The sequence below is a fragment of the Lactuca saligna genome, chromosome 3 (genome assembly GCF_052625555.1).
Source record: "Lactuca saligna cultivar CGN05327 chromosome 3, ASM5262555v1, whole genome shotgun sequence".
NCBI lineage: Eukaryota > Viridiplantae > Streptophyta > Magnoliopsida > Asterales > Asteraceae > Lactuca > Lactuca saligna.
In genome coordinates this window covers 188424622-188442064 of record NC_136419.1, presented here as the reverse complement: position 1 = coordinate 188442064, position 17443 = coordinate 188424622, and the positions used below count along the sequence as shown (strand labels likewise).

At 35.0% G+C, this 17443-nt stretch overlaps 2 pseudogenes across 1 annotated transcript; one reads left to right on the top strand and one right to left on the bottom strand.

Annotated features, from left to right (window-relative positions):
• The first annotated feature begins 2115 nt into the window (after positions 1 to 2115).
• Positions 2116 to 4172, top strand: LOC145037640 (anthocyanidin 3-O-glucosyltransferase 2 pseudogene; annotated as a pseudogene).
• A 5472-nt stretch (positions 4173 to 9644) lies between these two features.
• LOC145036264 (protein FAR1-RELATED SEQUENCE 5-like) lies at positions 9645 to 12708 on the bottom strand (annotated as a pseudogene). Its single transcript, XR_013678434.1, has 6 exons — positions 12544 to 12708; positions 12374 to 12398; positions 11500 to 12283; positions 11170 to 11428; positions 10412 to 11047; positions 9645 to 10028 (listed from the first exon to the last, which is right to left on the bottom strand). The product of XR_013678434.1 is annotated as a protein FAR1-RELATED SEQUENCE 5-like (transcript).
• Positions 12709 to 17443: the final 4735 nt, after the last annotated feature.

Sequence of the window (17443 nt, the reverse complement as noted above, 5' to 3'; positions counted from 1 at the left end):
TTGTTTGACGTTGACAATTAGGGAATCTGTCAACCAGCATCGGGAGTTTTATTCGCGGGACTTCAGCAGTGTCAGGTGAGTTCTCCTCAATATACTGACAGGGTCTACGACATTGGGTCGGTCCCTTTGGATGATATCCTGGATTTCGTATGTTATGTTGTTATGATCTATTAGATCTGTACCCTGGTAGTTAGGGTGTTACTATGTTGTTATGATCTATTAGATCTGTACCCTGGTAGTTAGGGTGTTACTATGCTGTTATGATCTGTTAGATTTGTACCCTGGTAGTTAGGGTGTTGTTATGTTGTTATGATCTGTTAGATCTGTACCCTGGTAGTTAGGGTGTTGCTATGCATTTATGATCTGTTAGATCTGTACCCTAGTAGTTAGGGTGTTATTATGATATCCTGATCTATTAGATCGATATCCTGGTAGATAGGATGATGCTATGCTTAGCATTCGGTATGATCTGTGTTATTGTTCGATTATGTGTTGTATGTATGTCGACATATGTGGTTGGGTTGGGTTGAGGCCGTCCTGCTTTGTGCTGCAGGCCAACATACCCAACGAGCGGTCCGAATAGGCTGTAGGCCCTACGAGGTGGTCCAGTTATGCTGAAGGCTCGGAGAGCAATCCAATAGACTGAAGGCCTGTGAGGCAGTCCAGTCAGGTTGATGACTCATTATGCATGTTGTCCTGTATTTGTTGATATGATATGATATGATTATGGTTATTTGAGGTCGGTATTTTGGGGGTAACTCACTAAGCTCTCGGCCTTACAGTTTCAGTTTATTGTTTCAGGTACATTAGATGATCGCAGGAAGGCAAAGGCGTGATCGTACAGCTCCTCATATTTTATCGGTGTATGGTGATTACCGGTTGTAGAATATGATAATTATTGTGATTTCTTTCTTTTTGCACGAAAGATATATCATATTTTATAATTTTTGTGATTTATTTCTCGGTTTATGGAATTCGGATTTTGATTTAATGAAGTCTTCATTTTGATTTTATGAAGTCTTGAACCTATGGTGTGTGAATTGGTGGTCTTAATCATTGTATTCATGCACGTGGTGTTTTTTTTGTTCATTTTATATCATTGGGAAATGTGGATATTTTTCCAATAGCATGCATACAGTAATTGAATCTTAAGTTTCAATTCTGTTGGAATAGAATCACAAATTTCAATTATGTTGCAATGAAATATAGATATTTTCTCATTGATTTATGCATGTTCTAGAATTATTGGTTATTGGTTTTGGAGCAATACACAAGTCTGTATATTTTTGCAAAGGAATTTAGTTTTTTATTTTTCATTTGCTAATGCATTATTGGATTCTAAACTACAATTTGGATTTATTTTTCACAGAAGTTGATACTTGAAGAACCGACTATAAAATTGTAAGTGATTATTAACAACATTATTCTTTTAGAATGTATTTATGTCTTTGTTAGATTTTGATTTTTTTCCCGATTTGAAAGTGCTTTTTAGTTTTATTCTTAAAAATAAATGTAATTGTTAACAATTATTACCTGTATTCTATAAAAATTAATATAATTTTTATTTTTATATATTCTTCGATTGATGGTTGAAGAATTTATTATTTTATAAAAAGTTTTTAAAGTTATGATCAAAAAATATATTCAAAAATATTTTTAATATTTTATGATTTAAGAATATTATTATTTTTGTACAGTCGGATTATAAGATCAGAATATCATTCATAAGATGGCTCCTATTTTTTTAAATATAATATGCTTTTAGAGACTCATCATTGAAGTCAATAAACCCTAAAATATATGTTTTGAATTGTTTATCTTTGGTATTTTGAGCTATTTACTTTTAGGAAATAGTCAAATGAAAACATATTCTTTTCATTTAAACTGTTTTTAGTACGATACTATGATATACCTACACTTTTAAATAAAAAATAAACATTTTTCATACTACTAGTAACAACTTTTCCCACATGATGTTCTGTGTTTTCACGATGATGTTCTGTGTTTTCACGATGATGTTCTGTGTTTTCACGATTTGATAGAAAGTTTGCCTGTCCGCTACATTTAAAAGCCAGCTGTTGGTGCAAAAAAGGAATTATAAGATGCCTTTAAAATCCCCCCGAACTAGCATATCGTAGATAAAACTTCAAACAAATCATTTAAGAAAAAAACAGAAATGGAGAATCTAATTACGGAGCTCGTCTTCATCCCTGCACCAGGGGTTGGTCACATCATGTCCACCATCCAGATCGCAAAACTACTCGTGACACGCGACCACCACCTCTCCATTACTGTCCTCCTCATTAACCCGCCTCCCACCTTCGGCTCCTGCTCCGCCGTCACCACGTACATCCAATCATTAGCAAAGACCAAAATGGATCGTATCTCCTTCATCGATCTCCCTCAAGACAAAACCCCACCAGTCTCAAACGTTCCCATGGCTGCCTTGACTAATTGTATCAACAATCACTGCAAATACGTAAGAAAAATTGTCGCCAACAAGATGAGTCAACCGGGTTCGGCTCGTGTCGCCGGGTTCGTCGTCGACATGTTCTGCACCGGGATGATAGATGTGGCAAACGAGTTTAATATTCCGACATATGTGTTCTTCACTTCTAATGCTGGGTTTCTTAGATTTAAGTTGTACATCCAGACACTCTATGATTATGAAAACCAAGATATTGTCGTGTTAAGCAACTCGGATTCCACGATTCACGTTCCGAGTTTTGTCAAGCCAGTGCCCACAAAGGTTTTTCCAAGCGTCTTCCAGACTCTAGAGGGGCTGGACTTTGTTCTGGGGTCTGCCCGTAGACTGAGAAAGGCGAAAGCGATCATTGTCAATACATTCTTTGAATTGGAAACACACGCTATCAAGTCATTCTCGGAAGACTTCACCATTCCGATGGTGTATCCGGTGGGCCCGATACTAAACCTAGAAGGCTGTTCCCTAAAAGCGTCGGGTAATGATGAAATCATCACCTGGTTAGACAGTCAACCGCTTTCCTCGGTGGTGTTCCTGTGTTTTGGGAGTACGGGAAGTTTTGACGAGGTACAAGTGAAGGAAATAGCAAACGGGTTAGAGCGGAGTGGCCACCGTTTCCTATGGTCCCTGCGTCGACCTCCAAAAGATAAGAGAACAAGAGCGCCGAGTGATTACGAGGACCTAGGAACAGTATTGCCCGAAGGATTCTTGGAACGGACTGCCAAAATCGGAAAAGTAACGGGGTGGGTCCCTCAGGTGGATGTGCTGGCTCATGGTGCAGTCGGAGGGTTTGTGTCTCACTGCGGGTGGAACTCGTTGTTGGAGAGTTTGTGGTTTGGTGTACCATCGGCTGCATGGCCAATTGACGCTGAGCAACAGATTAATGCGTTTGAAATGGTGGTGGAGCTTGGTTTGGCACTGGAGATTAAGTTGGATCATAAGGATTTTTGTAATCAGAAGGCTAATAAAGTCGTGGTCACTGCGGAGGAGATTGAAAATGGGGTAAGACGATTGATGAAGGATAACAAGGTTAGAACAGAAGTTAAAGAAATGAGAGAGAAAAGCATAGCGGCGGTGGCAGAGGGAGGTTCGTCGTATGCTTCTGTAGGGCGTCTTATTTTAGACTTTAAACGAAACCTGTTATGAGTTCTGTTTCAATTGAGAATAGGTTTTATTGTGAGAACATGAGGAGTATTTTAGCTATTAGATTTGGTGTATTTAAGGGTTAAGATTGAATATTCCTAATTTATATGTATTCTAACGTGATTTCTTAATACGGGTAATATTCTACGGTGATATGTATGTATTTAATGAGATTGATGTAACAGATGATATTGTTAAATAAGGAAAAAGTGTGATATTGCGAACGGTTCCCGATAAACCCTCGGAGGAAAAATCCAACAAAATCGTTTCCATTTGGGTGATACGATCTTGATAGAATCTTCAAAAAAGTTCCAAGATATTATGTGAATCGTTTTATGTTATAAAATTGAAGCGAAATGAGGTGGACGATATCACAGAGCTTGAGAAGGAGTCCAAGAATGATGGAAGGAGGATTCTAGTCAAAGTTTAGTAATACGGCTAACACTGCGATCGATGTTGAAGAACAAGAAGTCTTGTACATTGAATCAGGTAACATAAAGATTTAGTTTTTTGGTTTTTGATCTATGATAGGAATTAGGGTTTTGTTTTAGGGTTTTCTGAGGATCGATGATGTTTTGTCTGTTTGTCGGTATAATCGAAGTTTTTTTGTGTAAATGTTAGTTGGTAGTGAGTGTGATTTGATCGTATGTTTGGTTTGCTTGAATAACAATTTTGTCCGTGGATGTGATATGAGGTACAATTTTGTTTTGAAGGAATGCCTATTTAAATGGGATTGATAACTAAGTTATCGAGTTGTTTGATTAAACTTTGAACTTTATTTTGTTTGATCTTTGAAAAATAGAGTTAGTATCGTCTTAAATGTTATTTGTAAACAGTCAATTGGTTCAATTTTCTGAATTTGTTCGATGATTAAAAGTGAAATGTGTATTGCTTTTAGTTGCATAATGTTGGGTAGGAAAATTACAATAGATAAGACGTAGATGCATTTATGAATATGTTATGTATAAGGTGATATTCTTTGTTGAGGTTGGTGAAACTGAATATGTATGGTAGTGAATTTGTTAATCTGGTTAGAATATGGATGTGTGATTATGTGGTTAATAATTGAATGTTTAAGCAATACTGAATACGAATTACTATGCAATAGTTAATGTGTGTGGAGTTGAATGTGAATTCTGTATTGAATCTGCATATGTGTGGTAGTGAATTTGGTAATCTGTTTAGAATGTGGATGTGTGATTATGTAGTTCATAATTGGATGTGTAATCAATAATGAATATGAATGAGTATGCAATAGAGAATATGTTGCAGCAATGAATGAGATTTTTGTAATGAATCTTAATCAAGGTTTGTGGGATTATTTCTATGCCAAGAGTTTGTAATTGCTTACTTTAATGAGGAATCTGCAATGAATGTGGATGTGAATGAGTAATCTGGTAGTGTAGGTGTATTTTTAAAGGAAGTGAGTATGTAGTCTTTTGTGAGTACATTGTATGATGGAATAGTTTTTTGGTACGTGAGTATGTATTCGTGTGTGAATATTGGTTAAAAACGGCTTGTAGTCATTGATCAGTTATGAATTTGTATTAATTTGTCAATATGTGAGATAATGTTTTTTTTTTATGTACATTAGTTCTTGGATAAATAATGTAAATACAATGTGTAAAATGTAAGAATGATAATTTTTTATTAAAATGTTCAGGGTCATCAAGCATCCGTGTAATTGAAGGGAATAAATGTGTGAGAAGTGCAGGGAAGAAAGTGGTACCTGGTGGGGGGGGGGGGGGGGGGGGGAACTAGAATTACCCAAAAAGAGAAGCAATGGAAAATCATATAAGAATGACGCAAGTGATGATGATTTTGTTGAGAAGAAAAAGGAGGTGAGTTCTGGAAAGAATGAAAGGAAAATGAAAAGGAAAAGAGTTGACAAGAGTGTTAATGATAAAAAGGGTAAGGTGAAAGGGAAAAAAGTAATTGGAGCTGAAGGAAAATGTAAAGAAGGTAAGGTAGGAACTAAATTTCAAAGGTTAAGTACTCGTATGTCTCCAAATTCTTTGTATCTAGCCATGAAAATTTTGTCAAAGAGCCAGAGAGAAATGGTACGTGATATGGGTTTTGGATCTTTCTGGGAATGAAGATTGATACACTACCTGGAAAGCTAGCATATTTTGTTGTGGATAGCTTCACAACAAGTTCTTGTTCCATAAGGGTTAGAAGTGGTGAAGTGGCCATAACAAACGAGACAGTGGAAGCTATGTTTGGACTTCCGAATAAGGGTTTGGATTCTAACACACTGGATGAATGTGATATGAATGATCCTTTGCTTGAAGCTTGGAAAGGACAATATGGGAAGGGAAATTATTATAATGGGAACTATTTGAAGAATATAAGGAAAACAAATATTGTGGATTAGTTGTTTAAGCTGAATTTCTTGACGTTATTCATTAACACTTTTGCTGAAACAGAGACAATGGGGTCTTGTAGAATTAATTTTATTGAAAAGTTAATTCAATGCAAAGATGTATCAAGGATTAACTGGTGTGAGTACATAGTGGAATGTTAAGGAAAAAGCAAGAATAAATGGAGGCCAAATGACAAAAACTGCTACTTCACAGGACCTGTAGCGCTTCTAATGGTATGATATTGAATATTAATTTAATCTTTTAATTTTTTTATCATTAAAAATTATTTCTAATGAAAAAATTATTGAATGTAATTGTGCAGATGGCGTATGCAGACAGAGTGATATGTGAAGATGTCAATTTGTGTAGGCATAGGCCCTTCATCACAGAAACTGATTCGGAGCACCTTAGAGTGTTAGAAGAATATGAAGTAAGCAGGGGTGTATTTGGAAATCTAACTTTAAGGGAAAATGTGGATGGTGTGTTTTATGATGAGATGATGAATCAAGATAATTCAAAAGATAGATCAGTTGAGGTAAAATTACCGTATAATAAATATAATATGTATAGTAATTAATTTATTTTATGGATTGTTAATTGTATAGTATAAAAAAATATTAGATTGTTAAAATAACATTTCATTTAATTTTATTGTAGGAGAGTTGTGGGATTATTGAGAGTATGGTAGGAAGGTTGGTTGAGCAGAAGCAGGTTGTAGAGGCGAGTAGTTTGATGTATATGGAAATGCATCCGAATAATGATAAAGTGAAGGCAGTGATTAAGAAGGTTGTTGACATCTTTAATGGAACAACACTAAAAGCCTTAATTGCTGAAGGGCGTGAAGATAGAATGGAGGTTGATGGTACGAATGTGAAGGCAACAAAAGGAGGACAAACAAATAAGGATATGAACCAAATGATTACTAAGTTGGCAAATAAGATGGGGGACGATTTACTTAGTGGACGAAAAGTTAATTCTGAATCAAATATGGATGCCTCATATCATGGAATGGAAGAAATGTCCCCGATAATTGTGAAGCCAACTAGTATGTGCAATGATAAGGTTCTGTTTGAGCATCATGGTGGTACACAGCAACAAAATATAGGAATGGAAGTTGTAATGTACAATGGGAATTCTACTTTTGATTCTCCTTGTATATTAACACCTGGTTGGATAAAGCAAGCTGATGAAATAGAAAGGAACAGCTCTAAAAAGAGTAGTATGTTAAATAATGATTGTCCATCGTTTGAAGCTAAACTTAATCAATGCGCAGATGAGATGAATACTATGAAAGGGAATGAAGGTAAAGATGATGCAATTGTTGAACAGGAAGGTCTTAAAAGGACAAAGAGAAATGTTGAAGCTGTAGTAGGGATTAAAATGAGAGAAAAAAAGAAAATGAAGCATGGGCCTACATTGAAGTCACCTTTTGTACAAAGAGTTGTGGACTTGAAAGATTCAGTTGAGAAAAAAGAAATACTAGTTGCACAAGCCATTATTGGATTAGGAATGGATAAAAGGTGTAGTTGCATACTTTTTTTTTATGATTAATGTTGTGTAAAATATCTGATTTATACAACCATGAAAAATGCAGGGAGCTCGTATGGGAATCAAAAGAAGGGTATGGAATGCATCTACAATATGCTAGAACTCTTGCAGCAAAAGTGAATATTCATTCAAATGTAATCGACTATTGGAGTGTTGTACTAAACAAATTGGAAGAGAGTAAGGCAGAGTCGTCATACTCTACACTTTTTTTTACCACAGGCACACTGGTATGCTTTATTTTTAAAAATATAATAACAGTTTTTTAAACATTTAATGTTACTTATTGTGTTGTTTAATTGTAATGCCCAACCTGAATCAATGTATGACGAGAGGGTAAATGAAGATGTGAGATACAAGGAGTTTGAAGTTATGGTCTCCTCAGCAATTGAAGATCTTACAACTGATTCTGAGCTAAAAAAACGTGGATTTGGTAATAGAAATATGATGATTAAAATGTGATATTACATTTTTTTTATTAAGTGTTATATGTTGACTAATATGTTGTAGGTTTTCTTCCCCATTGTTGATGGGAATTACTACCTCATATGTTTTAACCTTAAAAGTTTTTCACTTTTGATAATTGATCAAAGGAGATTGGTGGGGACAGTTGAGTCGGTGTATGGGAACATACCCCGTGTGTTGGTAAGTATGAAAATAAGATCATTAGTCTTAATATATGTTTATATGATTATGTAAATTGTTAGTACAATTTGTGTTACATAATTAATGATTGTGTGTAATGTTTTTTTACCAGCAAAAAATTTTCTGTCATTTTCTAAATGATGTCTGTAAGAAGAGGGTGAAGACCCTGATGACAAGGAACGTGGTGGTGTTGAAAATGAAGTGTCAAACATACAACCGTTCAGATGATGGTGGAATCTATCTTATGCGATATATGGAGAGTTTTATGGGGGATCAAACATCAAAGTGGGATTGTGGGCTAGTTGTGGATTTAAAAACACAAGATATGTATTTACAGAAGTTAAGGTACAAGTATTTGGTGAGGTTGCTGTTGTCTGATCATAATATTTTGAAGTGTGATTTTGAAAAGGAGTATGCAAAGTTTGTTAAAATGGATAAGGCGACAAGGAAGAGAATAGTTCAGGAGAATCTAAAAGTAGTCTTTGATGAAGCAATTGGTTAAAAGCTGATGGGGAAGCTGCTTGTTTTTTTGGGTCTGGCTTGTTGGTTAGTATTGTTATGACAAACTATTTTATTTGGTGGGATGGTAGGTTTTTGTTTAGGGTTATTGTAGTATGGATCTGTTTTTGTTGTGTGTCTAAAGTTATTATGTTGGTTGTGGTTTGAACCCTTATTACTACTAGTTATGTATGGATTATTATGTTGACTATGTGTTGACTGTTTGATCAATGTGTCTGAAATGATTTAGTCTAAGGTAAAACTGCATTCGATTTTCATCAAATTTTTTTTAGAGTTTTTACTTTGATGGACATGTCGTGGAATGTGATTTGAATGTTGTATAATCCAAATCTGTAAATTCAAGAAAGTATATGTAATCCAAAGCTGTAAGTAGAACAACCAAATCATTATAAATTTGCAATTGGCAATATATGTACAATTTTTGTTGACACTTATATGTAAATGTAATGTGTTATAGTTTTTTTGAAACCACAATGAACATGTATACAGTACAAGATATGTACATTAAGTGATGAAATTGTCTGTACTTGATAATGTATGTAGTATTATAAATGAATGACATTGTGAGGATGCTCTTTTCAAGGGGTTTTGCATAATACAACATGTTTTTATGTATGCAACAAAACATTTGTTTGGAAAAACTTAATATTTTTTTAAGTTTTGGAAACAACACATCATCTATTGAGTGTTCTGTAATAGTATGAATGCTAATATCATTCAATGATGAATACATTTGTACATAAAAACTTATAATAGACTAAGATAAAAATAACATATATAGATAAATGCAAAACAATATAAACGACAAACAAAGTTCTTATTAGTATTCAAACATGTCTGTGATATGAATATGACAAATCTAAAACAAGCAGATGTGAATAAAAAAAATTCAAGTTTAGAACATGAACGCGCAATTAAAAAAAACTAAAAACAAATGCTAAATAAAATTAATTCTTCTTTCCAGGACGTTCTTTGACAATGTTGTTCTTCTCATCTTCTTTTCTTACAGGGCAATTTCGCCAATCATGATCGTTGCCATTGCGACAATAACCGCATCTGGAACCCTTTGATTTTTCTGTTGTCACCTCTCTCGAACTTTTCATTCTTTTTTTAGTACCACTTCCTTTGTTGCGAATTTCTACAGGATTTTGAATATCCACACTAGTGGGAATGGTAACACCAAGTGTTTTTTCGAACTCTTTATTCTTGTTTCCTTTATCATGAATTGTGAAATTGGAAAGGAACTTTGCTTCAAGCTGCTTTATTTCTTCCAAGTATTCTTTCAATTTGATGTGATTATTGCTGAGAGAAGATACACAGTTATCAACATATCAACAGTAAAAAAATATATCAAGTGCAACTTTTTGGGTATTCTCGTCAGAATCAGCATAACGAAAACACTTTTTCAATAGTTCTGTGCGGATGATGTCCTTCTACCAGCGTCTGAGTAAATATTTGGAAGGAATCTCTTTGATGTTATATGTCTTCATTACGGTAAAAATGTGGCGACACAAAAAAAGAAATTGCTCAAACTTCATACAAGGACATGTAAATGTTTGTGCAGACTTATTGTGTGTGACCTGTATTGAATAAAGTGAATAATATTTATTAAATATATATATATATATATATATATATATATATATATATATATATATATATATATATATATGAAACTTAAAAGAGTAAGAGTACAAGTTTCAATAGCAATAACCTTGTAAGTAGACTCACGTATAGGTATATCCCATTGATCATCATTTTGAACTTCTGGATCAAGCTGATAAGCATTTGCATTAGAAGGAATGTAATGAATAAATTCTTTGACAAGACACTCATCAACATCGTCGAATGTGTTGATCGAAATTTGAGTACATGAAACCATAGACAAGTACATTTCATTTTGAACTTGACGAAAGACAGTGCGAGTGTAAAACATAGAGGCATTCCTCTCGATCTCAAATGGTGTCCTCATTATAGGATGTTTGTCGTTAGTTTTGAAGTCAAAAGATGACTGAGTGAATCTTTGCTTCTCCATAGCAGCTTCAAATGAAATCATGAAATGGACAAGCATAGAACCACAATGCGTGTTCTGGTGAAATGTTGAATTCTCACTTTCAGAACTAGATGTGGTTCGCATTAATCCTGATAAAGGTACATGCTTGAAAAATGCAGGTATCTAGAAATCTCTCAATCCATGCATATCATCCAACCATTTATTATCCGTGAGATTATATTCATTTAATAATTACTTCCACCCTACCTCAAAGTCATCAACTTCAAGCCTAGAATTCCATATCAAGAAGTTGAACTTTTTACGAAATTCTGGATTGTTGACAATGTTCAAAGAAACCTGTGAAATTGTAAATGTAATATATGTAATCAACTATAAAAACAAAAACATTCTGATTTGAATACACCAAAAAAATGATTGTTTTATTGGTAAAATTGTATTACATAGACAATAATGAATACCTTCAATGGCAATTTAGATGTGATATGCCACATGCAAAGCCTATGAATCGATTGAGGGAAAACAGTTTCAATGGCTTCCTGCATTGCAAGGTATTGGTCGGATAAAACCAACAATGGTTGTTTGCCAAAAGCTTTAAGAAAAGATTTCAACGACCATATATAGGAATCAGTGTCTTCTCTACTCAACAAGCCAACACCAAAAGTGACACACCTCTTGTGATTATCAATTCCAGTAAATGGGACAAAAACCATATGGTACCTGTAAAGTATTTGAATTAATATGTATATTATTAATAAGTATAAATATAATAAACTACAATCATTTACAACCTGTTAGTTCGGAAAGTAGCATCGAAAGAAACTACATCACCAAACTCTTTATAATTTATCTTGGATGTTTCATCTGCCCAAAAAAGAGCATTCAACTGCTTATTCTCAACTCGATAGTCAAAAGAAAAATTCTCAACATTTTCTTTTCTGTTATTCAGCTTGTCCACTAGCATCTTACCACCTATAAAGCAATTGAGATCCCTCATGTAATTTTTGAAGTCATCAATTAGACTGCCTACAAAATTGTATCCACCAAGAATACTTGTATACAGCCTGTGAGCTATGGTTGCACCAATATTCTGAGTAGACATTGTAAGAATGAAAGATTTTTGAGTGTCATCCAGCTGCCTATGATGACGTGAAAACAACATATGGTCCCTTGGTATAAGTGGATGATTGTGTTTTTCTTCAAATTCATATAACAACCATTTGGTAGTTCCAGGAAAAATTTTAAAATGTATACGTGCCTTGCATCCGGTCCTGCTAGTGTCAACCCTTCTCTTAATTTTACTTGTTTTTGGGTCCAAAGTATCAACAGGAGATGTATTTGGGAAACCTTCCCTGTTACATAACAGATATTTCATGTACACCATACCATGCTTTTTTTTGTTTGTTGACTTTCTAACATCAAAACCTGCTGCACATGCATATCTTCTGTACATGTCTTCAATTGCATCATCAGATGGGTAGTTATGGTTTATTATTGCCTTGAGATCATTAGAGACATAAGGAATCCAATACAATTTACCAGCTATTACCAAGTGTTCATAAATGTCTGTAACATCTAATAACCATGACAAGTTAATAACATAATACAAATAACAAATCAACAAATCAACAAATCAAATTAACTTAAATAGATAGTATATGATACTGAATGTCAATTTTTTGATAGTATTCTAACAATATACAAAATTTTGTAATGTAATCGACACATTTTTTTAACAAACTTAAAGAAAACAAAAAAACAAACATACCAGGAACTTGAATGGATTGATCAATATATTCAAGAAATGTGAAATCCCATTAATTGTGTTCAGCCACGATGTCGACTTTCCCAAATGCGGTATTATCATCATCAGTCAAACAAAATTCATCATCACTAGACAAAAAATCATCCTCGAGTGATGCAGTTTGATCGTAATTGATTTCGTCCTCTTCATTGATTGCGTTTATATCATCCAACTCGTTACAGAATGACAAATCCATTAATGGAATCTTATGGACACCTTTCAGAACAACAGAGCCTCCAAATCCGCTCTTGTTATCCTTCCGTCGCCGTCGGTGTCCATGATCCGGAACGCGTGTACAAGATCAAACTGTATATCGGCTGAGATCTCCGAGCACTCGTCGGATAATATTGAGGGCTGGCACACACGATTGATACAGACGATTGATGATTGAAGAATTCATAAATGTTTGATAGATATAATATAAAACGTTCCTTAATTATAGGAGTTTGATTGATATATTCTTTAATGTTGATTAAACAATCAAACATTGCCTTTATTAATGTAAAATATTATAATTTTTATATTTAATTAATTATATAAATTGATTGGCTGAGATTTATGCTCATGTTCTCACTTTAAAAATGGTTCTCATTTGAAATATATATATATATATATATATATATATATATATATATATATATATATATATATATATATATATATATATACTATTTACGATTGACCTCAACACACACATTTATTAAAAAATTATTTTTTTTTATCTTCTATAATCCAATTAAATCCAAAATTGCAATTAAATAAATATAACTTTTAGTTATTTTCTATTCAAATTAAAATTATTAAAAATACTAAAATAAAATCATAACAACTAATTTATTTATTTAAGATAAAAAAGTATTAAAAAACAGATATCATTCATCAAATATACTTAAAAGAAAAATGATAAATGAAGTTACGGATATAACATAATATATAAAATTATAGATTTAGAAGCTAAAAAATATATATTATTTGTAACCGTCCAATTTTTTTCTATATGTGTTAAATCAAATCGTCTTTAAAGCCATCAAAATTTTAATAAAATGTATTTGTAAATGAATGATCCATGACAATAAAAAATATGTAAGACGTGAATCTTGGTAAGTTTCTCTTTTGCCTTTGCATTATTTAAATTGTCAAATTTGGTCCTTGAGTTTTATGCAGGTCATACCACAACGTACGCTTACCGTACAAGCTGTAAAGCAAGTACGCGGGGTGTACCAAGTAGCACGCTTATCGTACCCGTGCGAGGGTTTGATCGTGGATCCAGAGGTGTACGTTGGGTGTACAAAAACATACGTGGGGCGTACGTAAGGATTTTGAAAACCTTAATTTTCGGGGTTGGCCACTATATAATCATCCTTATGGACTTGAAACCCTCATTATTCAACCTCCTTGCCCTCCCAGCCCTTTACTCGAAACCCTAACTCTATAGTTGAATGTTCTTGAGCTTAGAAGGTCTTTTAGGTGCATTTTTAGTGTTTTGGATGAAGGAGATCATCTTGGAGCTTCATTGTAAGAGTGGGAGCTTGTAGATCCGGGTTAGCATTATCTTTTGGCATTCATTTGAGGTATAAAGCTCTAAACTTGTTGTGTTATAGCTTAAATCTCCTATGTCTGAGTTTTGGACCCATTTTGGTCCCATAAATGAGATCTTGTGGATTATTATCATTTCTGAAGCTTAGAGTTGCTACTCTTGGTGTTCTTTTCATCATAGAGTCATAAAGTTGTCATCTTTGAAGCTTAGAACCATCCATGCATGAGTTATGGCTGTTATATTGAAAGTAGAATGTTATAAATCAAATTTGGGATCTTTTGGGGCATGCAAAGTCACCAAGTTAGTGACTTTATGGTTCTAGATACTCTTTGGGACTCAGATCTATGTTTTGGACCATTAGACTTGAGCATTAAGAGCTTAATGGAAGAAATGGCTTAATGGAGGAGTACGTTGAGCGTACAAGCCATGCAATGAGGACGCTTAGCGTACAACTGAGTACGCCCTACATACCCAGTTAGTTTTGGCTTCGCATTTTCTGGCCTCAGATTGCACCACTTCTTTGGACTTTGTTGGTTTGGGCCTTTTTGGGCCATCTGAAATCAAGGTTTTGGGCTAAGGAAATTATTGGAATTTAGGGTAAGGCCGATATAGGGGTTGGGCCTAATTTGGAAAATTGGCCAATTAGTGAGTCTTAGGCCCCGTTTGATATACGTCTGACCGAGTCAAGTCAGACGTTTTTGGCTGGCTCGGTCAGCAAAATGTGTTTGATTGTCCAACTTTATCCATTTGACTCGGTAAGAAATGTTTGATTGAGAAAAAGGAGTTGGCAGGAGGCTGACTGAGAAAGAAAGCAAGACTTTACAATAATACCCTTGGCTTTGGATAAAAACAAGTAAAATGGGACAAGAATTGAACTCGGGTCTCCCCCATACATATAATGATGTTTACCAACAAGTTAAAGAGTTTTTTGTGTTTTAATCTCTAAAATACTATATTTAATGTCTATTATGCTGGAAGTTTTTGTATACATTATTATTATTTTTATTATTATTATTATTATTATTATTATTATTATTATTATTATTATTATTATTATTATTATTATTATTATTATTATTATAAAGACCATCAGGGTAAAATGGTCATTTTGCATCAGTCAGCACATTCAGTCAAATGTATAATCAAACAGCATAGTTTCTTACTCGGTCAGAACTTATTACTCAGACAAACCTTTCTCAATCAGCACTTTCTCAGTCAGCAACTATCAAACGACCCCTTAGTGGATCTATTGGTTTTGGGCCTTTTGGGTTTATGGATTTGGGCCTCGGTTTTGGTTCAAGGTAGGCTAGGGGTAAAATGGTCATTTTACCATTTTACCGCAAGTGTGACATTCCGTTGAAAATAAGTAAATAAATAAATTAAATAAGAAAGTAATAAAATAGATAAATAAAATAAATAAATAAATAGCCTTAAAACTCTTAGATGTATTTTACATTTTATTTTAGCCTAAGTCGTATTAATTCGCGGGGTGTACACCTTAGGGGTGTTAAAAGTTAATTTTTTTTGGATGTTTAAGGTTAAATTGAAACATATGGACTTGGATTGAAATGATTTTTGGAAGCAAGGGGCTATAGGGTAAATTAGGGATTTAATTTGATAACGTTTTTGGATGCAGGGACTAGAAGCTTCGACTGGAATGAAGTTTAAGTCGAGATGGGGCTTAAACCCGTCAACCCACCCTTCCCCTCGTTGCATACTCGCTGAAAACCATAAACCTATTCTTGTTAGGTCAGTCGGCACCCTTATTTCTCCCATCTCCAGCTGCCGCCATCCCATTCGTCGAACCACCACAATTGATGCATCTGTTGTCGGCGAAGAGCGAGGACCGACAAGAGAGGACGTCGTGACCGCTGGGGAAGTCAAAAGAGTCGGAAATCGTGGAATGTAGTTGCTATTATCGCGAAGCATCTCTCTTCTCCAATTCGTTTTCTACTACGCCACCGTAGTGTCGATTGTTAGCGTCGCCGCCACCGCTCTGAGAGCGGCTGTCCCTTTTGTCATTCCTTTGGTGGTTGTCTGGCACCTCGAAGGAGGATTCTGAGTTCTTTTTTCACGTGAGTGGTATGTGTGTGTGTGTGTTGGTTGGTCGGATAATCAAAAAGAACCACCATGGCCGCCAACCATGGTAGTTGCCGCCTGCTTCCATCTCCTGGCGCCACCAGCCACCGTAGAAGTTGGATGCGTGTGTGTGTTTTATGGTGTAAATATGTGTGTCTATTATGGTGTGATGTTGTATGAGAAATCTTTGGCCGGAAAATCAAGGAAAACCCCATCACCATCGTGAGGTGGTGGATGCCACCGTTCTACCGCTACTAGCCACCATCTCTAGTGGCTGTGTGTTTATGTATGTTATTGGACTGATGTTTGGAATGCTTTTGCCATTGTTTTTGCCTAAAATCATAACCACCACCACCATGAGGTGGTGGTTACCGCCATGAACCACCGTTGAGTACCACCGCCCGGGGTGGTGTCTAGCTTATTAAACACTAATAAGCCTACACTACATGAAAAAGACCATTTTACGACGCGCAAACCACGACACTCGTTGATTTATGTTACGCAAAGTGTGACATTAAAAAAGTGTCATCTCTTCAAAAAAAAATTAGGATTTAGGTCACGCTATATTGTGTGCCCTTAAATTAGTGTTTCATGTAAAAAATTAAAAACACGGAGGGCACTTTATCTAAAATGTGCGCCCTCTGTGAATGTCGCTTTATATTTTTTTAAGGAACGCGCGTCTCTCTTCTAAGAGGGAAAATGAAATCCCCAAAAATTTTGAACCCCCATTTTTCTCCTACATTCGTATCGATCTGTTCTTTAACATCTCATCTCCTTCGTCTCCGCCCCTCACCCACCTCCACTATCTCCAAGCCACACCGACTATGCAAGTCTGCACAACGTAAGCTAGGGTTTTTTGATCGGAGGTTATGGTGTGGAGGAAATTGGGGAAAACAACGAGGAGGAGAAGGAACAAGGTTAATAATCTAATTTCATTCATGTTGGCGTTGCTTTTATCATTGATGTTCGATGTCTTCTCCAATGGTGATGGTCGTCGGACAAGTTATGATTTTGTTGAAGGTGCCGTTGGAAAAAGCGATGGAGGTTCTGGTGCGATTTTCTGGATTACCGGTGGTGGTGTTGGTGCTAGTGGTGGCTCTGGCTCCCAATCTAATGTCGGAATAGCTATCGCCATGATAGTCATGGTTGGCCTCGCCGTGGCCACCACGAAATAGATCAATCGGAACCCTAAATTTCTAATTTCATTCCCTAGGCTCGTATAGATTATAGATATAGTTACTTCACATATAGAATTTACTAGAAAAAGGAAAGATGTTGCCTCACAACAGAAACATCATGTATTGAGAGCATTTGT